Here is a 25,513-nt window from a genome sequence, read left to right as displayed (position 1 = left end):
GCGATTTCCCGTAAATCCCGGACCCGGCCCGTATAGTCAAAAGTATACAAAGAACGTACGCAGGGAGTAAACTCATTTCCCGAACGAATCTTTAAATTATATTTTCACCACTAAAACGCATGAGACTTGTACTTTTCAAAAATGATTTTATTTTTGATGAGACGATGAATAAAAGAAGTTTAATCGCCGGCAAACGAAAACCCGCGATTTCCCGTAAATCCCGGGCTTGGTCCGTATAGAAAGTACCCAGGGAGTAAACTCATTTCCCGAACGATTTTTTAAATTATTTTTTCACAACTAAGACGCATGGGACTTGTAGTTTTCAAAAATGATTTTATTTTTTATGAGACGCTGAATAAAAGGAGTTTAATCGCCGGCAAACAAAAACCCGCGATTTCCCGTAAATCTCAGACTCGGCCCGTATAGTCAAAAGTATACAAAGAAAGTACCCAGGGAGTAAACTCATTACCCGAACGATTTTTTAAATTATTTCTTCACCACTAAAACGCAGGAGACTTGTAGTTTTTAAAAATGATTTCATTTTTGATGAGACGCTGAATAAAAGGAGTTTAATCGCCAGCGAACGAAAACCCGCGATTTGCCGTAAATCCCGGACTCGGCCCGTATAGTCAAAAGTATACAAAAAAAGTACCCAGGGAGTAAACTCATTTCCCGAAGGATTCTTTAAATTATTTTTCACCACTAAAACGCATGAGACTTGTAGTTTTCAAAAATGATTTCGTTTTTGATGAGACCCTGAATAAAGGGAGTTTAATCGCCGGAAAACGAAAACCCGCGATTTCCCGTAAATCCCGGGCTTGGCCGTATAGTCGAAAGTATACAAAGAAAATACCCAGGGAGTAAACTCATTTCCCGAACGATTTTTTAAATTATTTCTTCACCACTAAAACGCATGAGACTTGTAGTTTTCAAAAATGATTTCATTTTTGATGAGTTGCTGAATAAAAGGAGTTTAATCGCCGGCAAACGAAAACCCGCGATTTGCCGTAAATCCCGGGCTTGGCCGGATAGTCGAATGTATACAAAGAAAATACCCAGGGAGTAAACTCATTTCCCGAATGATTTTTTAAATTATTTCTTCACCACTAAAACGCAGGAGAGTTGTAGTTTTTAAAAATGATTTCATTTTTGATGATACGCTAAATAAAAGGAGTTTAATCGCCGGCAAACGAAAACCCGCGATTTCCTGTATATCCCGGAATCGGCCCGTATAGTCGAATGTATACAAAGAAAGTACCCAGGGAGTAAACTCATTTCTTGAACGATTTTTTAAATTATTTTTTCACCACTAAAACGCATGAGACTTGTAGTTTTCACAAATGATTTCATTTTTGATGAGAGGCTGAATAAAAGGAGGTTAATCTCCGGCAAACGAAAACCCGCGATTTCCCGTAAATCCTGGACCCGGCCCGTATAGTCAAAAGTATACAAAGAACGTACGCAGGGAGTAAACTCATTTCCCGAACGAATCTTTAAATTATATTTTCACCACTAAAACGCATGAGACTTGTACTTTTCAAAAATGATTTTATTTTTGATGAGACGATGAATAAAAGAAGTTTAATCGCCGGCAAACGAAAACCCGCGATTTCCCGTAAATCCCGGGCTTGGTCCGTATAGAAAGTACCCAGGGAGTAAACTCATTTCCCGAACGATTTTTTAAATTATTTTTTCACAACTAAGACGCATGGGACTTGTAGTTTTCAAAAATGATTTCATTTTTTATGAGACGCTGAATAAAAGGAGTTTAATCGCCGGCAAACAAAAACCCGCGATTTCCCGTAAATCTCAGACTCGGCCCGTATAGTCAAAAGTATACAAAGAAAGTACCCAGGGAGTAAACTCATTACCCGAACGATTTTTTAAATTATTTCTTCACCACTAAAACGCAGGAGACTTGTAGTTTTTAAAAATGATTTCATTTTTGATGAGACGCTGAATAAAAGGAGTTTAATCGCCAGCGAACGAAAACCCGCGATTTGCCATAAATCCCGGGCTTGACCCGTATAGTCGAATGTATACAAAGAAAGTAAACTGGGAGTAAACTCATTTCCCGAACGATTTTTTAAATTAATTTTTTACCACTAAAACGCATAAGACTTGTAGTTTTCAAAAACGATTTCATTTTTGATGAGACGCAGAATAAAAGGAGGTTAATCTCCGGCAAACGAAAACCCGCGATTTCCCGTAAATCCTGGACCCGGCCCGTATAGTCAAAAGTATACAAAGAACGTACGCAGGGAGTAAACTCATTTCCCGAACGAATCTTTAAATTATATTTTCACCACTAAAACGCATGAGACTTGTACTTTTCAAAAATGATTTTATTTTTGATGAGACGATGAATAAAAGAAGTTTAATCGCCGGCAAACGAAAACCCGCGATTTCCCGTAAATCCCGGGCTTGGTCCGTATAGAAAGTACCCAGGGAGTAAACTCATTTCCCGAACGATTTTTTAAATTATTTTTTCACAACTAAGACGCATGGGACTTGTAGTTTTCAAAAATGATTTCATTTTTTATGAGACGCTGAATAAAAGGAGTTTAATCGCCGGCAAACAAAAACCCGCGATTTCCCGTAAATCTCAGACTCGGCCCGTATAGTCAAAAGTATACAAAGAAAGTACCCAGGGAGTAAACTCATTACCCGAACGATTTTTTAAATTATTTCTTCACCACTAAAACGCAGGAGACTTGTAGTTTTTAAAAATGATTTCATTTTTGATGAGACGCTGAATAAAAGGAGTTTAATCGCCAGCGAACGAAAACCCGCGATTTGCCATAAATCCCGGGCTTGACCCGTATAGTCGAATGTATACAAAGAAAGTAAACTGGGAGTAAACTCATTTCCCGAACGATTTTTTAAATTAATTTTTTACCACTAAAACGCATAAGACTTGTAGTTTTCAAAAACGATTTCATTTTTGATAAGACGCAGAATAAAAGGAGTTCAATCGCCGGCAAACGAAAACCCGCAATTTCCCGTAAATCCCGGACTCGGCCCGTATAGTCAAAAGTATACAAAAAAAGTACCCAGGGAGTAAACTCATTTCCCGAAGGATTCTTTAAATTATTTTTCACCACTAAAACGCATGAGACTTGTAGTTTTCAAAAATGATTTCGTTTTTGATGAGACCCTGAATAAAGGGAGTTTAATCGCCGGCAAACGAAAACCCGCGATTTCCCGTAAATCCCGGGCTTGGCCGTATAGTCGAAAGTATACAAAGAAAATACCCAGGAAGTAAACTCATTTGCCGAACGATTTTTTAAATTATTTTTTCACCACTAAGACGCATGTGACTTGTAGTTTTCAAAAATGATTTCATTTTTTATGAGACGCTGAATAAAAGGAGTTTAATCGCCGGCAAACGAAAACCCGCGATTTCCCGTAAATCCCGGACTCGGCCCGTATACTCAAAAGTATACAAAGAAAGTACCCAGGGAGTAAACTCATTACCCGAACGATTTTTTAAATTATTTCTTCACCACTAAAACGCAGGAGACTTGTAGTTTTTAAAAATGATTTCATTTTTGATGAGACGCTGAATAAAAGGAGTTTAATCGCCAGCGAACGAAAACCCGCGATTTGCCATAAATCCGGGGCTTGACCCGTATAGTCGAATGTATACAAAGAAAGTAAACTGGGAGTAAACTCATTTCCCGAACGATTTTTTAAATTAATTTTTTACCACTAAAACGCATAAGACTTGTAGTTTTCAAAAACGATTTCATTTTTGATGAGACGCAGAATAAAAGGAGTTCAATCGCCGGCAAACGAAAACCCGCAATTTCCCGTAAATCCCGGACTCGGCCCGTATAGTCAAAAGTATACAAAAAAAGTACCCAGGGAGTAAACTCATTTCCCGAAGGATTCTTTAAATTATTTTTCACCACTAAAACGCATGAGACTTGTAGTTTTCAAAAATGATTTCGTTTTTGATGAGACCCTGAATAAAGGGAGTTTAATCGCCGGCAAACGAAAACCCGCGATTTCCCGTAAATCCCGGGCTTGGCCGTATAGTCGAAAGTATACAAAGAAAATACCCAGGAAGTAAACTCATTTGCCGAACGATTTTTTAAATTATTTTTTCACCACTAAGACGCATGTGACTTGTAGTTTTCAAAAATGATTTCATTTTTTATGAGACGCTGAATAAAAGGAGTTTAATCGCCGGCAAACGAAAACCCGCGATTTCCCGTAAATCCCGGACTCGGCCCGTATACTCAAAAGTATACAAAGAAAGTACCCAGGGAGTAAACTCATTACCCGAACGATTTTTTAAATTATTTCTTCACCACTAAAACGCATGAGACTTGTAGTTTTTAAAAATGATTTTATTTTTAATGAGACGCTGAATAAAAGGAGTTTAATCGCTAGCGAACGAAAACCCGCGATTTGCCGTAAATCCTGGGCTTGACCCGTATAGTCGAATGTATACAAAGAAAGTAAACTGGGAGTAAACTCATTTCCCGAACGATTTTTTAAATTAATTTTTTACCACTAAAACGCATAAGACTTGTAGTTTTCAAAAACGATTTCATTTTTGATGAGACGCAGAATAAAAGGAGTTTAATCGCCGGCAAACGAAAACCCGCAATTTCCCGTAAATCCCGGACTCGGCCCGTATAGTCAAAAGTATACAAAGAAAGTACCCAGGGAGTAAACTCATTTCCCGAAGGATTCTTTGAATTATTTTTCACCACTAAAACGCATGAGACTTGTAGTTTTCAAAAATGATTTCGTTTTTGATGAGACCCTGAATAAAGGGAGTTTAATCGCCGGCAAACGAAAACCCGCGATTTCCCGTAAATCCCGGGCTTGGCCGTATAGTCGAAAGTATACAAAGAAAATACCCAGGGAGTAAACTCATTTGCCGAACGATTTTTTAAATTATTTTTTCACCACTAAGACGCATGTGACTTGTAGTTTTCAAAAATGATTTCATTTTTTATGAGACGCTGAATAAAAGGAGTTTAATCGCCGGCAAACGAAAACCCGCGATTTCCCGTAAATCCCGGACTCGGCCCGTATAGTCAAAAGTATACAAAGAAAGTACCCAGGGAGTAAACTCATTACCCGAACGATTTTTTAAATTATTTCTTCACCACTAAAACGCATGAGACTTGTAGTTTTTAAAAATGATTTTATTTTTAATGAGACGCTGAATAAAAGGAGTTTAATCGCCAGCGAACGAAAACCCGCGATTTGCCGTAAATCCCGGGCTTGACCCGTATAGTCAAAAGTATACAAAGAACGTACGCAGGGAGTAAACTCATTTCCCGAACGAATCTTTAAATTATATTTTCACCACTAAAACGCATGAGACTTGTACTTTTCAAAAATGATTTTATTTTTGATGAGACGATGAATAAAAGAAGTTTAATCGCCGGCAAACGAAAACCCGCGATTTCCCGTAAATCCCGGGCTTGGTCCGTATAGTCGAATGTATACAAAGAAAGTACCCAGGGGTTAAACTCATTTCCCGAACGATTTTTTAAATTATTTTTTTACCACTAAGACGCATGGGACTTGTAGTTTTCAAAAGTGATTTCATTTTTTATGAAACGCTGAATAAAAGGAGTTTAATCGCCGGCAAACGAAAACCCGCGATTTCCCGTAAATCCCAGACTCGGCCCGTATAGTCAAAAGTATACAAAGAAAGTACCCAGGGAGTAAACTCATTACCCGAACGATTTTTTAAATTATTTCTTCACCACTAAAACGCATGAGACTTGTAGTTTTTAAAAATGATTTTATTTTTTATGAGACGCTGAATAAAAGGAGTTTAATCGCCGGCAAACAAAAACCCGCGATTTCCCGTAAATCTCAGACTCGGCCCGTATAGTCAAAAGTATACAAAGAAAGTACCCAGGGAGTAAACTCATTACCCGAACGATTTTTTAAATTATTTCTTCACCACTAAAACGCAGGAGACTTGTAGTTTTTAAAAATGATTTCATTTTTGATGAGACGCTGAATAAAAGGAGTTTAATCGCCAGCGAACGAAAACCCGCGATTTGCCGTAAATCCCGGGCTTGACCCGTATAGTCGAATGTATACAAAGAAAGTAAACTGGGAGTAAACTCATTTCCCGAACGATTTTTTAAATTAATTTTTTACCACTAAAACGCATAAGACTTGTAGTTTTCAAAAACGATTTCATTTTTGATGAGACGCAGAATAAAAGGAGTTTAATCGCCGGCAAACGAAAACCCGCAATTTCCCGTAAATCCCGGACTCGGCCCGTATAGTCAAAAGTATACAAAAAAAGTACCCAGGGAGTAAACTCATTTCCCGAAGGATTCTTTAAATTATTTTTCACCACTAAAACGCATGAGACTTGTAGTTTTCAAAAATGATTTCGTTTTTGATGAGACCCTGAATAAAGGGAGTTTAATCGCCGGAAAACGAAAACCCGCGATTTCCCGTAAATCCCGGGCTTGGCCGTATAGTCGAAAGTATACAAAGAAAATACCCAGGGAGTAAACTCATTTCCCGAACGATTTTTTAAATTATTTCTTCACCACTAAAACGCATGAGACTTGTAGTTTTCAAAAATGATTTCATTTTTGATGAGTTGCTGAATAAAAGGAGTTTAATCGCCGGCAAACGAAAACCCGCGATTTGCCGTAAATCCCGGGCTTGGCCGGATAGTCGAATGTATACAAAGAAAATACCCAGGGAGTAAACTCATTTCCCGAATGATTTTTTAAATTATTTCTTCACCACTAAAACGCAGGAGAGTTGTAGTTTTTAAAAATGATTTCATTTTTGATGATACGCTAAATAAAAGGAGTTTAATCGCCGGCAAACGAAAACCCGCGATTTCCTGTATATCCCGGAATCGGCCCGTATAGTCGAATGTATACAAAGAAAGTACCCAGGGAGTAAACTCATTTCTTGAACGATTTTTTAAATTATTTTTTCACCACTAAAACGCATGAGACTTGTAGTTTTCACAAATGATTTCATTTTTGATGAGAGGCTGAATAAAAGGAGGTTAATCTCCGGCAAACGAAAACCCGCGATTTCCCGTAAATCCTGGACCCGGCCCGTATAGTCAAAAGTATACAAAGAACGTACGCAGGGAGTAAACTCATTTCCCGAACGAATCTTTAAATTATATTTTCACCACTAAAACGCATGAGACTTGTACTTTTCAAAAATGATTTTATTTTTGATGAGACGATGAATAAAAGAAGTTTAATCGCCGGCAAACGAAAACCCGCGATTTCCCGTAAATCCCGGGCTTGGTCCGTATAGAAAGTACCCAGGGAGTAAACTCATTTCCCGAACGATTTTTTAAATTATTTTTTCACAACTAAGACGCATGGGACTTGTAGTTTTCAAAAATGATTTCATTTTTTATGAGACGCTGAATAAAAGGAGTTTAATCGCCGGCAAACAAAAACCCGCGATTTCCCGTAAATCTCAGACTCGGCCCGTATAGTCAAAAGTATACAAAGAAAGTACCCAGGGAGTAAACTCATTACCCGAACGATTTTTTAAATTATTTCTTCACCACTAAAACGCAGGAGACTTGTAGTTTTTAAAAATGATTTCATTTTTGATGAGACGCTGAATAAAAGGAGTTTAATCGCCAGCGAACGAAAACCCGCGATTTGCCATAAATCCCGGGCTTGACCCGTATAGTCGAATGTATACAAAGAAAGTAAACTGGGAGTAAACTCATTTCCCGAACGATTTTTTAAATTAATTTTTTACCACTAAAACGCATAAGACTTGTAGTTTTCAAAAACGATTTCATTTTTGATGAGACGCAGAATAAAAGGAGGTTAATCTCCGGCAAACGAAAACCCGCGATTTCCCGTAAATCCTGGACCCGGCCCGTATAGTCAAAAGTATACAAAGAACGTACGCAGGGAGTAAACTCATTTCCCGAACGAATCTTTAAATTATATTTTCACCACTAAAACGCATGAGACTTGTACTTTTCAAAAATGATTTTATTTTTGATGAGACGATGAATAAAAGAAGTTTAATCGCCGGCAAACGAAAACCCGCGATTTCCCGTAAATCCCGGGCTTGGTCCGTATAGAAAGTACCCAGGGAGTAAACTCATTTCCCGAACGATTTTTTAAATTATTTTTTCACAACTAAGACGCATGGGACTTGTAGTTTTCAAAAATGATTTCATTTTTTATGAGACGCTGAATAAAAGGAGTTTAATCGCCGGCAAACAAAAACCCGCGATTTCCCGTAAATCTCAGACTCGGCCCGTATAGTCAAAAGTATACAAAGAAAGTACCCAGGGAGTAAACTCATTACCCGAACGATTTTTTAAATTATTTCTTCACCACTAAAACGCAGGAGACTTGTAGTTTTTAAAAATGATTTCATTTTTGATGAGACGCTGAATAAAAGGAGTTTAATCGCCAGCGAACGAAAACCCGCGATTTGCCATAAATCCCGGGCTTGACCCGTATAGTCGAATGTATACAAAGAAAGTAAACTGGGAGTAAACTCATTTCCCGAACGATTTTTTAAATTAATTTTTTACCACTAAAACGCATAAGACTTGTAGTTTTCAAAAACGATTTCATTTTTGATAAGACGCAGAATAAAAGGAGTTCAATCGCCGGCAAACGAAAACCCGCAATTTCCCGTAAATCCCGGACTCGGCCCGTATAGTCAAAAGTATACAAAAAAAGTACCCAGGGAGTAAACTCATTTCCCGAAGGATTCTTTAAATTATTTTTCACCACTAAAACGCATGAGACTTGTAGTTTTCAAAAATGATTTCGTTTTTGATGAGACCCTGAATAAAGGGAGTTTAATCGCCGGCAAACGAAAACCCGCGATTTCCCGTAAATCCCGGGCTTGGCCGTATAGTCGAAAGTATACAAAGAAAATACCCAGGAAGTAAACTCATTTGCCGAACGATTTTTTAAATTATTTTTTCACCACTAAGACGCATGTGACTTGTAGTTTTCAAAAATGATTTCATTTTTTATGAGACGCTGAATAAAAGGAGTTTAATCGCCGGCAAACGAAAACCCGCGATTTCCCGTAAATCCCGGACTCGGCCCGTATACTCAAAAGTATACAAAGAAAGTACCCAGGGAGTAAACTCATTACCCGAACGATTTTTTAAATTATTTCTTCACCACTAAAACGCAGGAGACTTGTAGTTTTTAAAAATGATTTCATTTTTGATGAGACGCTGAATAAAAGGAGTTTAATCGCCAGCGAACGAAAACCCGCGATTTGCCATAAATCCGGGGCTTGACCCGTATAGTCGAATGTATACAAAGAAAGTAAACTGGGAGTAAACTCATTTCCCGAACGATTTTTTAAATTAATTTTTTACCACTAAAACGCATAAGACTTGTAGTTTTCAAAAACGATTTCATTTTTGATGAGACGCAGAATAAAAGGAGTTCAATCGCCGGCAAACGAAAACCCGCAATTTCCCGTAAATCCCGGACTCGGCCCGTATAGTCAAAAGTATACAAAAAAAGTACCCAGGGAGTAAACTCATTTCCCGAAGGATTCTTTAAATTATTTTTCACCACTAAAACGCATGAGACTTGTAGTTTTCAAAAATGATTTCGTTTTTGATGAGACCCTGAATAAAGGGAGTTTAATCGCCGGCAAACGAAAACCCGCGATTTCCCGTAAATCCCGGGCTTGGCCGTATAGTCGAAAGTATACAAAGAAAATACCCAGGAAGTAAACTCATTTGCCGAACGATTTTTTAAATTATTTTTTCACCACTAAGACGCATGTGACTTGTAGTTTTCAAAAATGATTTCATTTTTTATGAGACGCTGAATAAAAGGAGTTTAATCGCCGGCAAACGAAAACCCGCGATTTCCCGTAAATCCCGGACTCGGCCCGTATACTCAAAAGTATACAAAGAAAGTACCCAGGGAGTAAACTCATTACCCGAACGATTTTTTAAATTATTTCTTCACCACTAAAACGCATGAGACTTGTAGTTTTTAAAAATGATTTTATTTTTAATGAGACGCTGAATAAAAGGAGTTTAATCGCTAGCGAACGAAAACCCGCGATTTGCCGTAAATCCTGGGCTTGACCCGTATAGTCGAATGTATACAAAGAAAGTAAACTGGGAGTAAACTCATTTCCCGAACGATTTTTTAAATTAATTTTTTACCACTAAAACGCATAAGACTTGTAGTTTTCAAAAACGATTTCATTTTTGATGAGACGCAGAATAAAAGGAGTTTAATCGCCGGCAAACGAAAACCCGCAATTTCCCGTAAATCCCGGACTCGGCCCGTATAGTCAAAAGTATACAAAGAAAGTACCCAGGGAGTAAACTCATTTCCCGAAGGATTCTTTGAATTATTTTTCACCACTAAAACGCATGAGACTTGTAGTTTTCAAAAATGATTTCGTTTTTGATGAGACCCTGAATAAAGGGAGTTTAATCGCCGGCAAACGAAAACCCGCGATTTCCCGTAAATCCCGGGCTTGGCCGTATAGTCGAAAGTATACAAAGAAAATACCCAGGGAGTAAACTCATTTGCCGAACGATTTTTTAAATTATTTTTTCACCACTAAGACGCATGTGACTTGTAGTTTTCAAAAATGATTTCATTTTTTATGAGACGCTGAATAAAAGGAGTTTAATCGCCGGCAAACGAAAACCCGCGATTTCCCGTAAATCCCGGACTCGGCCCGTATAGTCAAAAGTATACAAAGAAAGTACCCAGGGAGTAAACTCATTACCCGAACGATTTTTTAAATTATTTCTTCACCACTAAAACGCATGAGACTTGTAGTTTTTAAAAATGATTTTATTTTTAATGAGACGCTGAATAAAAGGAGTTTAATCGCCAGCGAACGAAAACCCGCGATTTGCCGTAAATCCCGGGCTTGACCCGTATAGTCAAAAGTATACAAAGAACGTACGCAGGGAGTAAACTCATTTCCCGAACGAATCTTTAAATTATATTTTCACCACTAAAACGCATGAGACTTGTACTTTTCAAAAATGATTTTATTTTTGATGAGACGATGAATAAAAGAAGTTTAATCGCCGGCAAACGAAAACCCGCGATTTCCCGTAAATCCCGGGCTTGGTCCGTATAGTCGAATGTATACAAAGAAAGTACCCAGGGGTTAAACTCATTTCCCGAACGATTTTTTAAATTATTTTTTTACCACTAAGACGCATGGGACTTGTAGTTTTCAAAAGTGATTTCATTTTTTATGAAACGCTGAATAAAAGGAGTTTAATCGCCGGCAAACGAAAACCCGCGATTTCCCGTAAATCCCAGACTCGGCCCGTATAGTCAAAAGTATACAAAGAAAGTACCCAGGGAGTAAACTCATTACCCGAACGATTTTTTAAATTATTTCTTCACCACTAAAACGCATGAGACTTGTAGTTTTTAAAAATGATTTCATTTTTGATGAGACGCTGAATAAAAGGAGTTTAATCGCCAGCGAACGAAAACCCGCGATTTGCCGTAAATCCTGGGCTTGACCGGTATAGTCGAATGTATACAAAGAAAGTAAACTGGGAGTAAACTCATTTCCCGAACGATTTTTTAAATTAATTTTTTACCACTAAAACGCATAAGACTTGTAGTTTTTAAAAACGATTTCATTTTTGATGAGACGCTGAATAAAAGGAGTTTAATCTCCGGCAAACGAAAACCCGCGATTTCCCGTAAATCCCGGGCTTGGTCCGTATAGTCGAATGTATACAAAGAAAGTACCCAGGGAGTAAACTCATTTCCCGAACCATTTTTTAAATTATTCTTTCACCACTAAGACGCATGGGACTTGTAGTTTTCAAAAATGATTTCGTTTTTGATGAGACGCTGAATAAAAGGAGTTTAATCGCCGGCAAACGAAAACCCGCGATTTCCCGTAAATCCCAGACTCGGCCCGTATAGTCAAAAGTATACAAAGAAAGTACCCAGGGAGTAAACTCATTACCCGAACGATTTTTTAAATTATTTCTTCACCACTAAAACGCATGAGACTTGTAGTTTTTAAAAATGATTTCATTTTTGATGAGACGCTGAATAAAAGGAGTTTAATCGCCAGCGAACGAAAACCCGCGATTTGCCGTAAATCCCGGGCTTGACCCGTATAGTCGAATGTATACAAAGAAAGTAAACTGGGAGTAAACTCATTTCCCGAACGATTTTTTAAATTAATTTTTTACCACTAAAACGCATAAGACTTGTAGTTTTTAAAAACGATTTCATTTTTGATGAGACGCAGAATAAAAGGAGTTTAATCGCCGGCAAACGAAAACCCGCAATTTCCCGTAAATCCCGGACTCGGCCCGTATAGTCAAAAGTATACAAAGAAAGTACCCAGGGAGTAAACTCATTTCCCGAAGGATTCTTTAAATTATTTTTCACCACTAAAACGTATGAGACTTGTAGTTTTCAAAAATGATTTCGTTTTTGATGAGACCCTGAATAAAGGGAGTTTAATCGCCGGCAAACGAAAACCCGCGAATTCCCGTAAATCCCGGGCTTGGCTGTATAGTCGAAAGTATACAAAGAAAATACCCAGGGAGTAAACTCATTTGCCGAACGATTTTTTAAATTATTTTTTCACCACTAAGACGCATGTGACTTGTAGTTTTCAAAAATGATTTCATTTTTTATGAGACGCTGAATAAAAGGAGTTTAATCGCCGGCAAACGAAAACCCGCGATTTCCCGTAAATCCCGGACTCGGCCCGTATAGTCAAAAGTATACAAAGAAAGTACCCAGGAAGTAAACTCATTACCCGAACGATTTTTTAAATTATTTCTTCACCACTAAAACGCATGAGACTTGTAGTTTTTAAAAATGATTTTATTTTTGATGAGACGCTGAATAAAAGGAGTTTAATCGCCAGCGAACGAAAACCCGCGATTTGCCGTAAGTCCCGGGCTTGACCCGTATAGTCGAATGTATACAAAGAAAGTAAACTGGGAGTAAACTCGTTTCCCGAACGATTTTTTAAATTATTTTTTCACCACTAAAACGCATGAGACTTGTAGTTTTCAAAAATGACTTCGTTTTTGATGAGACGCTGAATAAAAGGAGTTTAATCACCGGCAAACGAAAACACGCAATTTGCCGTAAATTCCGGGCCTGACCCGTTTAGTCAAATGTATACAAAGAAAGTAAACTGGGAGTAAACTCATTTCCCGAACGAATTTTTTACCACTAAAACGCATAAGACTTGTAGTTTTCAAAAACGATTTCATTTTTGATGAGACGCAGAATAAAATGAGTTTAATCGACGGCAAACGAAAACCCGCAATTTCCCGTAAATCCCGGACTCGGCCCGTATAGTCAAAAGTATACAAAGAAAGTACCCAGGGAGAAACTCATTTCCCGAAGGATTCTTTAAATTATTTTTAACCAGTAAAACGCATGAGACTTGTAGTTTTCAAAAATGATTTTGTTTTTGATGAGACGCTGAATAAAAGGAGTTTAATCGCCGGCAAACGAAAACCCGCGATTTCCCGTAAATCCCGGGCTTGGCCGTATAGTCAAATGTATACAAAGAAAATACCCAGGGAGTAAACTCATTTCCCGAACGATTTTTTAAATTATTTCTTCACCACTAAAACGCATGAGACTTGTAGTTTTCAAAAATGATTTCATTTTTGATGAGTTGCTGAATAAAAGGATTTTAATCCCCGGCAAACGAAAACCCGCGATTTGCCATAAATCCCGGGCTTGGCCGGATAGTCGAATGTATACAAAGAAAATACCCAGGGAGTAAACTCATTTCCCGAATGATTTTTTAAATTATTTCTTCACCACTAAAACGCAGGAGAGTTGTAGTTTTCAAAAATGATTTCATTTTTGATCATACGCTAAATAAAAGGAGTTTAATCGCCGGCAAACGAAAACCCGCGATTTCCTGTATATCCCGGAATCGGCCCGTATAGTCGAATGTATACAAAGAAAGTACCCAGGGAGTAAACTCATTTCTTGAACGATTTTTAAAATTATTTTTTCACCACTAAAACGCATGAGACCTTTAGTTTTCAAAAATGATTTCATTTTTGATGAGACGCTGAATAAAAGGAGTTTAATCTCCGGCAAACGAAAACCCGCGATTTCCCGTAAATCCCGGCCCCGGCCCGTATAGTCAAAAGTATACAAAGAACGTACGCAGGAAGTAAACTCATTTCCCGAACGATTTTTAAAATTATATTTTCACCACTAAAACGCATGAGACTTGTACTTTTCAAAAATGATTTTATTTTTAATGAGACGCTGAATAAAAGAAGTTTAATCGCCGGCAAACGAAAACCCGCGATTTCCGGTAAATCCCGGGCTTGACCCGTATAGTCAAATATATACAAAGAAAGTAAACTGTGAGTAAACTCATTTCCCGAACGATTTTTTAAATTAATTTTTTACCACTAAAACGCATAAGACTTGTAGTTTTCAAAAACGATTTCATTTTTGATGAGACGCTGAATAAAAGGAGTTTAATCGCCGGCAAACGAAAAACCGCGATTTCCCGTAAATCCCAGACTCGGCCCGTATAGTCAAAAGTATACAAAGAAAGTACCCAGGGAGTAAACTCATTTCTTGAACGATTTTTTAAATTAATTTTTTACCACTAAAACGCATAAGACTTGTAGTTTTCAAAAACGATTTCATTTTTGATGAGACGCTGAATAAAAGGAGTTTAATCGCCGGCAAACGAAAACCCGCGATTTCCCGTAAATCCCAGACTCGGCCCGTATAGTCAAAAGTATACAAAGAAAGTACCCAGGGAGTAAACTCATTTCCCGAACGATTCTTTAAATTATTTTTTCACCACTAAGACGCACGAGACTTGTAGTTTTCAAAAATGATTTCATTTTTTATGAGACGCTGAATAAAAGGAGTTTAATCGCCGGCAAACGAAAACCCGCGATTTCCCGTAAATCCCAGACTCGGCCCGTATAGTCAAAAGTATACAAAGAAAGTACCCAGGGAGTAAACTCATTTCCCGAACGATTCTTTAAATTATTTTTCACCACTAAAACGCATGAGACTTGTAGTTTTCAAAAATGATTTCGTTTTTGATGAGACGCTGAATAAAAGGAGTTTAATCGCCGGCAAACGAAAACCCGCGATTTCCCGTAAATCCCGGGCTTGGCCGTATAGTCGAATGTATACAAAGAAATTACCCAGGGAGTAAACTCATTTCCCGAACGATTTTTTAAATTATTTCTTCACCACTAAGACGCACGAGACTTGTAGTTTTCAAAAATGATTTCATTTTTGATGAGACGCTGAATAAAAGGAGTTTAATCGCCAGCGAACGAAAACCCGCGATTTGCCGTAAATCCCGGGCTTGACCCGTATAGTCGAATGTATACAAAGAAAGTAAACTGGGAGTAAACTCATTTCCCGAACGATTTTTTAAATTAATTTTTTACCACTAAAACGCATAAGACTTGTAGTTTTCAAAAATGATTTCATTTTTGATGAGACGCTGAATAAAAGGAGTTTAATCGCCGGCAAACGAAAACCCGCGATTTGCCGTAAATCCCGGGCTTGACCCGTATAGTCAAATGTATACAAAGAAAGTAAACTGGGAGTAAACTCATTTAACGAACGATTTTTTATATTATGTTTTCACCACTAAAACGCATGAGACTTGTAGTTTTCAAAAATGATTTCGTTTTTGATGAGACGCTGAATAAAAGGAGTTTAATCGCCGGCCAATGAAAACCCGCGATTTCCCGTAAATCCCGGGCTTGGCCGTATAGTCGAATGTATACAAAGAAAATACCCGGGGAGTAAACTCATTTCCTGAACGATTTTTTAAATTATTTCTTCACCACTAAAACGCATGAGACTTGTAGTTTTCAAAAATGATTTCATTTTTGATGAGACGCTGAATAAAAGGAGTTTAATCGCCGGCAAACGAAAACCCGCGATTTGCCGTAAATCACGGGCTTGACCCGTATAGTCGAATGTATACAAAGAAAGTACCCAGAAGTAAACTCATTTCCCGAACGATTTTTTAAATTATTTTTTCACCACTAAAACGCATAAGACTTGTAGTTTTCAAAAACGATTTCATTTTTGATGAGACGCTGAATAAAAGGAGTTTAATCGCCGGCAAACGAAAACCCGCAATTTCCCGTAAATCCAGGACTCGGCCCGTATAGTCAAAAGTATACAAAGAAAGTACCCAGGGAGTAAACTCATTTCCAGAACGATTCTTTAAATTTTTTTTTCACCATTAAAACGCATGAGACTTGTAGTTTTCAAAAATGATTTCATTTTTGATGAGACGCTGAATAAAAGGAGTTTAATCGCCGGCAAACGAAAACCCGCGATTTCCCGTATATCCTGGAATCGGCCCGTATAGTCGAATGTATACAAAGAAAATACCCAGGAGTAAACTCATTTCCCGAACGATTTTTTAAATTATTTTTTCACCACTAAAACGCATGAGACTTGTAGTTTTCAAAAATGATTTCATTTTTGATGAGACGCTGAATAAAAGAAATTTAATCGCCGGTAAACGAAAACCCGCGATTTCCCGTAAATCCCGGGCTTGGCCCGTATAGTCAAATGTATACAAAGAAAGTACCCAGGGAGTAAACTCATTTCCCGAACGATTTTTTAAATTAATTTTTTACCACTAAAACGCATAAGACTTGTAGTTTTCAAAAACGATTTCATTATTGATGAGACGCTGAATAAAAGGAGTTTAATCGCCGGCAAACGAAAACCCGCAATTTCCCGTAAATCCAGGACTCGGCCCGTATAGTCAAAAGTATACAATGAAAGTACCCAGGGAGTAAACTCATTTCCCGAACGATTCTTTTAATTATTTTTTCACCACTAAAACGCATGAGACTTGTAGTTTTTAAAAATGATTTCATTTTTGATGAGACGCTGAATAAAAGGAGTTTAATCGCCGGCAAACGAAAACCTGCGATTTCCCGTATATCCTGGAATCGGCCCGCATAGTCGAATGTATACAAAGAAAGTACCCAGGAGTAAACTCATTTCCCGAGCGATTTTTTAAATTATTTTTTCACCACTAAAACGCATAAGACTTGTAGTTTTCAAAAACGATTTCATTTTTGATGAGACGCTGAATAAAAGGAGTTTAATCGCCGGCAAACGAAAACCCGCAATTTCCCGTAATTCCAGGACTCGACCCGTATAGTCAAAAGTATACAAAGATAGTACCCAGGGAGTAAACTCATTTCCCGAACGATTCTTTAAATTATTATTTCACCATTAAAACGCATGAGACTTGTAGTTTTCAAAAATGATTTCATTTTTGATGAGACGCTGAATAAAAGAAATTTAATCGCCGGTAAACGAAAACCCGCGATTTCCCGTAAATCCCGGGCTTGGCCCGTATAGTCAAATGTATACAAAGAAAGCACCCAGGGAGTAAACTCACTTCCTGAACGATTCTTTAAATTATTTTTCAACACTAAAACGCATGAGACTTGTAGTTTTCAAAAATGATTTCGTTTTTGATGAGACGCTGAATAAAAGGAGTTTAATCGCCGGCAAACGAAAACCCGCGATTTCCCGTAAATCCCGGGCTTGGCCGTATAGTCGAATGTATACAAAGAAATTACCCAGGGAGTAAACTCATTTCCCGAACGATTTTTTAAATTATTTCTTCACCACTAAAACGCATGAGACTTGTAGTTTTCAAAAATGATTTCATTTTTGATGAGACGCTGAATAAAAGGAGTTTAATATCCGGCAAAGAAAAACCCGCAATTTCCCGTAAATCCAGGACTCGACCCGTATAGTCAAAAGTATACAAAGAAAGTACCCAGGGAGTAAACTCATTTCCTGAACGATTCTTTAAATTATTATTTCACCATTAAAACGCATGAGACTTGTAGTTTTCAAAAATGATTTCATTCTTGATGAGACGCTGAATAAAAGAAATTTAATCGCCGGTAAACGAAAACCCGCGATTTCCCGTAAATCCCGGGCTTGGCCCGTATAGTCAAATGTATACAAAGAAAGTACCCAGGGAGTAAACTTATTTCCCGAACGATTTTTTAAATTATTTCTTCACCACTAAGACGCACGAGACTTGTAGTTTTCAAAAATGATTTCTTTTTTTATGAGACGCTGAATAAAAGGAGTTTAATCGCCGGCAAACGAAAACCCGCGATTTCCCGTAAATCCCAGACTCGGCCCGTATAGTCAAAAGTACACAAAGAAAGTACCCAGGGAGTAAACGCATTTCCCGAACGATTCTTTAAATTATTTTTCACCACTAAAACGCATGAGACTTGTAGTTTTCAAAAATGATTTCATTTTTGATGAGACGCTGAATAAAAGGAGTTTAATCGCCGGCAAACGAAAACCCGCGATTTGCCGTAAATCCCGGGCTTGACCCGTATAGTCGAATGTATACAAAGAAAGTAAACTGGGAGTAAACTCATTTTCCGAACGATTTTTTAAATTATTTTTTCACCACTAAAACGTATGAGACTTGTAGTTTTCAAAAATGATTTTGTTTTTGATGAGACGCTGAATAAAAGGAGTTTAATCTCCGGCAAAGAAAAACCCGCAATTTCCCGTAAATCCAGGACTCGACCCGTATAGTCAAAAGTATACAAAGAAAGTACCCAGGGAGTAAACTCATTTCCCGAACGATTCTTTAAATTATTATTTCACCATTAAAACGCAAGAGACTTGTAGTTTTCAAAAATGATTTCATTTTTGATGAGACGCTGAATAAAAGAAATTTAATCGCCGGTAAACGAAAACCCGCGATTTCCCGTAAATCCCGGGCTTGGCCCGTATAGTCAAATGTATACAAAGAAAGTACCCAGGGAGTAAACATATTTCCCGAACGATTTTTTAAATTATTTCTTCACCACTAAGACGCACGAGACTTGTAGTTTTCAAAAATGATTTCTTTTTTTATGAGACGCTGAATAAAAGGAGTTTAATCGCCGGCAAACGAAAACCCGCGATTTCCCGTAAATCCCAGACTCGGCCCGTATAGTCAAAAGTACACAAAGAAAGTACCCAGGGAGTAAACGCATTTCCCGAACGATTCTTTAAATTATTTTTCACCACTAAAACGCATGAGACTTGTAGTTTTCAAAAATGATTTCATTTTTGATGAGACGCTGAATAAAAGAAATTTAATCGCCGGCAAACGAAAACCCGCGATTTGCCGTAAATCCCGGGCTTGGCCGTATAGTCGAATGTATACAAAGAAAATACCCAGGGAGTAAACTCATTTTCCGAACGATTTTTTAAATTATTTCTTCACCACTAAAACGCATGAGACTTGTAGTTTTTAAAAATGATTTCATTTTTGATGAGACGCTGAATAAAAGGAGTTTAATCGCCGGCCAACGAAAACCCGCGATTTGCCGTAAATCCCGGGCTTGACCCGTATAGTCAAATGTATACAAAGAAAGTAAACTGGGAGTAAACTCATTTAACGAACGATTTTTTATATTATGTTTTCACCACTAAAACGCATGAGACTTGTAGTTTTCAAAAATGATTTCGTTTTTGATGAGACGCTGAATAAAAGGAGTTTAATTGCCGGCCAATGAAAACCCGCGATTTCCCGTAAATCCCGGGCTTGGCCGTATAGTCGAATGTATACAAAGAAAATACCCGGGGAGTAAACTCATTTCCTGAACGATTTTTTAAATTATTTCTTCACCACTAAAACGCATGAGACTTGTAGTTTTCAAAAATGATTTCATTTTTGATGAGACGCTGAATAAAAGGAGTTTAATCGCCGGCAAACGAAAACCCGCGATTTGCCGTAAATCACGGGCTTGACCCGTATAGTCGAATGTATACAAAGAAAGTAACCAGGGAGTAAACTCATTTGACGAACGATTTTTTAAATTATTTCTTTACCACTAAAACGCACGAGACTTGTAGTTTTCAAAAATGATTTCATTTTTGATGAGACGCTGAATAAAAGGAGTTTGATCGCCGGCAAACGAAAACCCGCAATTTGCCGTAAATTCCGGGCTTAACCCGTATAGTCAAATATATACAAAGAAAGTAAACTGGGAGTAAACTCATTTCCCGAACGATTTTTTAAATTAATTTTTTACCACTAAAGCGCATAAGACTTGTAGTTTTCAAAAACGATTTCATTTTTGATGAGACGCTGAATAAAAGGAGTTTAATCGCCGGCAAACGAAAACCCGCAATTTCCCGATAAACCCCGGACTCGGCCCGTATAGTCAAAAGGATACAAAGAAAGTACCCAGGGAGTAAACTCACTTCCCGAACGATTCTTTAAATTATTTTTTCACCACTAAAATGCATAAGACTTGTAGTTTTTAAAAATGATTTCATTTTTGATGAGACGCTGAATAAAAGGAGTTTAATCGCCGGCAAACGAAAACCCGCGATTTCCCGTAAATCCCGGGCTTGATCCGTATAGTCAAATGTATACAAAGAAAGTAAACTGGCAGTAAACTCATTTCCCGAACGATTTTTTAAATTAATTTTTTACCACTAAAACGCATAAGACTTGTAGTTTTTAAAAATGATTTCATTTTTGATGAGACGCTGAAGAAAAGGAGTTTAATCGCCGGCAAACGAAAACCCGCCATTTGCCGTAAATCCCGGGCTTGGCCGTATAGTCGAATGTATACAAAGAAAATACCCAGGGAGTAAACTCATTTGCCGAACGATTTTTTAAATTATTTCTTCACCACTAAAATGCATGAGACTTGTAGTTTTCAAAAACGATTTCATTATTGATGAGACGCTGAATAAAAGGAGTTTAATCGCCGGCAAACGAAAACCCGCAATTTCCCGTAAATCCAGGGCTTGGCCCGTATAGTCAAATGTATACAAAGAAAGTACCCAGGGAGTAAACTCATTTCCCGAACGATTTTTTAAATTAATTTTTTACCACTAAAACGCATAAGACTTGTAGTTTTCAAAAACGATTTCATTATTGATGAGACGCTGAATAAAAGGAGTTTAATCGCCGGCAAACGAAAACCCGCAATTTCCCGTAAATCCAGGACTCGGCCCGTATAGTCAAAAGTATACAATGAAAGTACCCAGGGAGTAAACTCATTTCCCGAACGATTCTTTTAATTATTTTTTCACCACTAAAACGCATGAGACTTGTAGTTTTTAAAAATGATTTCATTTTTGATGAGACGCTGAATAAAAGGAGTTTAATCGCCGGCAAACGAAAACCTGCGATTTCCCGTATATCCTGGAATCGGCCCGCATAGTCGAATGTATACAAAGAAAGTACCCAGGAGTAAACTCATTTCCCGAGCGATTTTTTAAATTATTTTTTCACCACTAAAACGCATAAGACTTGTAGTTTTCAAAAACGATTTCATTTTTGATGAGACGCTGAATAAAAGGAGTTTAATCGCCGGCAAACGAAAACCCGCAATTTCCCGTAATTCCAGGACTCGACCCGTATAGTCAAAAGTATACAAAGATAGTACCCAGGGAGTAAACTCATTTCCCGAACGATTCTTTAAATTATTATTTCACCATTAAAACGCATGAGACTTGTAGTTTTCAAAAATGATTTCATTTTTGATGAGACGCTGAATAAAAGAAATTTAATCGCCGGTAAACGAAAACCCGCGATTTCCCGTAAATCCCGGGCTTGGCCCGTATAGTCAAATGTATACAAAGAAAGCACCCAGGGAGTAAACTCACTTCCTGAACGATTCTTTAAATTATTTTTCAACACTAAAACGCATGAGACTTGTAGTTTTCAAAAATGATTTCGTTTTTGATGAGACGCTGAATAAAAGGAGTTTAATCGCCGGCAAACGAAAACCCGCGATTTCCCGTAAATCCCGGGCTTGGCCGTATAGTCGAATGTATACAAAGAAATTACCCAGGGAGTAAACTCATTTCCCGAACGATTTTTTAAATTATTTCTTCACCACTAAAACGCATGAGACTTGTAGTTTTCAAAAATGATTTCATTTTTGATGAGACGCTGAATAAAAGGAGTTTAATATCCGGCAAAGAAAAACCCGCAATTTCCCGTAAATCCAGGACTCGACCCGTATAGTCAAAAGTATACAAAGAAAGTACCCAGGGAGTAAACTCATTTCCTGAACGATTCTTTAAATTATTATTTCACCATTAAAACGCATGAGACTTGTAGTTTTCAAAAATGATTTCATTCTTGATGAGACGCTGAATAAAAGAAATTTAATCGCCGGTAAACGAAAACCCGCGATTTCCCGTAAATCCCGGGCTTGGCCCGTATAGTCAAATGTATACAAAGAAAGTACCCAGGGAGTAAACTTATTTCCCGAACGATTTTTTAAATTATTTCTTCACCACTAAGACGCACGAGACTTGTAGTTTTCAAAAATGATTTCTTTTTTTATGAGACGCTGAATAAAAGGAGTTTAATCGCCGGCAAACGAAAACCCGCGATTTCCCGTAAATCCCAGACTCGGCCCGTATAGTCAAAAGTACACAAAGAAAGTACCCAGGGAGTAAACGCATTTCCCGAACGATTCTTTAAATTATTTTTCACCACTAAAACGCATGAGACTTGTAGTTTTCAAAAATGATTTCATTTTTGATGAGACGCTGAATAAAAGGAGTTTAATCGCCGGCAAACGAAAACCCGCGATTTGCCGTAAATCCCGGGCTTGACCCGTATAGTCGAATGTATACAAAGAAAGTAAACTGGGAGTAAACTCATTTTCCGAACGATTTTTTAAATTATTTTTTCACCACTAAAACGTATGAGACTTGTAGTTTTCAAAAATGATTTTGTTTTTGATGAGACGCTGAATAAAAGGAGTTTAATCTCCGGCAAAGAAAAACCCGCAATTTCCCGTAAATCCAGGACTCGACCCGTATAGTCAAAAGTATACAAAGAAAGTACCCAGGGAGTAAACTCATTTCCCGAACGATTCTTTAAATTATTATTTCACCATTAAAACGCAAGAGACTTGTAGTTTTCAAAAATGATTTCATTTTTGATGAGACGCTGAATAAAAGAAATTTAATCGCCGGTAAACGAAAACCCGCGATTTCCCGTAAATCCCGGGCTTGGCCCGTATAGTCAAATGTATACAAAGAAAGTACCCAGGGAGTAAACATATTTCCCGAACGATTTTTTAAATTATTTCTTCACCACTAAGACGCACGAGACTTGTAGTTTTCAAAAATGATTTCTTTTTTTATGAGACGCTGAATAAAAGGAGTTTAATCGCCGGCAAACGAAAACCCGCGATTTCCCGTAAATCCCAGACTCGGCCCGTATAGTCAAAAGTACACAAAGAAAGTACCCAGGGAGTAAACGCATTTCCCGAACGATTCTTTAAATTATTTTTCACCACTAAAACGCATGAGACTTGTAGTTTTCAAAAATGATTTCATTTTTGATGAGACGCTGAATAAAAGAAATTTAATCGCCGGCAAACGAAAACCCGCGATTTGCCGTAAATCCCGGGCTTGGCCGTATAGTCGAATGTATACAAAGAAAATACCCAGGGAGTAAACTCATTTTCCGAACGATTTTTTAAATTATTTCTTCACCACTAAAACGCATGAGACTTGTAGTTTTTAAAAATGATTTCATTTTTGATGAGACGCTGAATAAAAGGAGTTTAATCGCCGGCCAACGAAAACCCGCGATTTGCCGTAAATCCCGGGCTTGACCCGTATAGTCAAATGTATACAAAGAAAGTAAACTGGGAGTAAACTCATTTAACGAACGATTTTTTATATTATGTTTTCACCACTAAAACGCATGAGACTTGTAGTTTTCAAAAATGATTTCGTTTTTGATGAGACGCTGAATAAAAGGAGTTTAATTGCCGGCCAATGAAAACCCGCGATTTCCCGTAAATCCCGGGCTTGGCCGTATAGTCGAATGTATACAAAGAAAATACCCGGGGAGTAAACTCATTTCCTGAACGATTTTTTAAATTATTTCTTCACCACTAAAACGCATGAGACTTGTAGTTTTCAAAAATGATTTCATTTTTGATGAGACGCTGAATAAAAGGAGTTTAATCGCCGGCAAACGAAAACGCGCGATTTGCCGTAAATCACGGGCTTGACCCGTATAGTCGAATGTATACAAAGAAAGTAACCAGGGAGTAAACTCATTTGACGAACGATTTTTTAAATTATTTCTTTACCACTAAAACGCACGAGACTTGTAGTTTTCAAAAATGATTTCATTTTTGATGAGACGCTGAATAAAAGGAGTTTGATCGCCGGCAAACGAAAACCCGCAATTTGCCGTAAATTCCGGGCTTAACCCGTATAGTCAAATATATACAAAGAAAGTAAACTGGGAGTAAACTCATTTCCCGAACGATTTTTTAAATTAATTTTTTACCACTAAAGCGCATAAGACTTGTAGTTTTCAAAAACGATTTCATTTTTGATGAGACGCTGAATAAAAGGAGTTTAATCGCCGGCAAACGAAAACCCGCAATTTCCCGATAAACCCCGGACTCGGCCCGTATAGTCAAAAGGATACAAAGAAAGTACCCAGGGAGTAAACTCACTTCCCGAACGATTCTTTAAATTATTTTTTCACCACTAAAATGCATAAGACTTGTAGTTTTTAAAAATGATTTCATTTTTGATGAGACGCTGAATAAAAGGAGTTTAATCGCCGGCAAACGAAAACCCGCGATTTCCCGTAAATCCCGGGCTTGATCCGTATAGTCAAATGTATACAAAGAAAGTAAACTGGCAGTAAACTCATTTCCCGAACGATTTTTTAAATTAATTTTTTACCACTAAAACGCATAAGACTTGTAGTTTTTAAAAATGATTTCATTTTTGATGAGACGCTGAAGAAAAGGAGTTTAATCGCCGGCAAACGAAAACCCGCCATTTGCCGTAAATCCCGGGCTTGGCCGTATAGTCGAATGTATACAAAGAAAATACCCAGGGAGTAAACTCATTTGCCGAACGATTTTTTAAATTATTTCTTCACCACTAAAATGCATGAGACTTGAAAAATGATTTCGTTTTTGATGAGACGCTGAATAAAGGGAGTTTAATCGCCGGCAAACGAAAACCCGCGATTTCCCGTAAATCCCGGGCTTGGCCGTATAGTCGAATGTATACAAAGAAAATACCCAGGGAGTAAACTCATTTGCCGAACGATTTTTTAAATTATTTCTTCACCACTAAAACGCATGAGACTTGTAGTTTCCAAAAATGTCTTCATTTTTGATGAGACGCTGAATAAAAGGAGTTTAATCGCCGGCAAACGAAAACCCGCGATATGCCGTAAATCCCGGGCTTCACCCGTATAGTCAAATGTATACAAACAAAGTAAACTGGGAGTAAACTCATTTCCCGAACGATTTTTTAAATTAATTTTTTACCACTAAAACGCATAAGACTTGTAGTTTTCAAAAACGATTTCGTTTTTGATGAGACGCTGAATAAAAGGAGTTCAATCGCCGGCAAACGAAAACCCACGATTTCCCGTAAATCCCGGGCTTGGCCGTATAGTCGAATGTATACAAAGAAAATACCCAGGGAGTAAACTCATTTGC

This window comes from Hydractinia symbiolongicarpus, chromosome 12 (assembly GCF_029227915.1).
Source record: "Hydractinia symbiolongicarpus strain clone_291-10 chromosome 12, HSymV2.1, whole genome shotgun sequence".
NCBI lineage: Eukaryota > Metazoa > Cnidaria > Hydrozoa > Anthoathecata > Hydractiniidae > Hydractinia > Hydractinia symbiolongicarpus.
Note: the sequence above shows the minus strand (reverse complement) of the source record.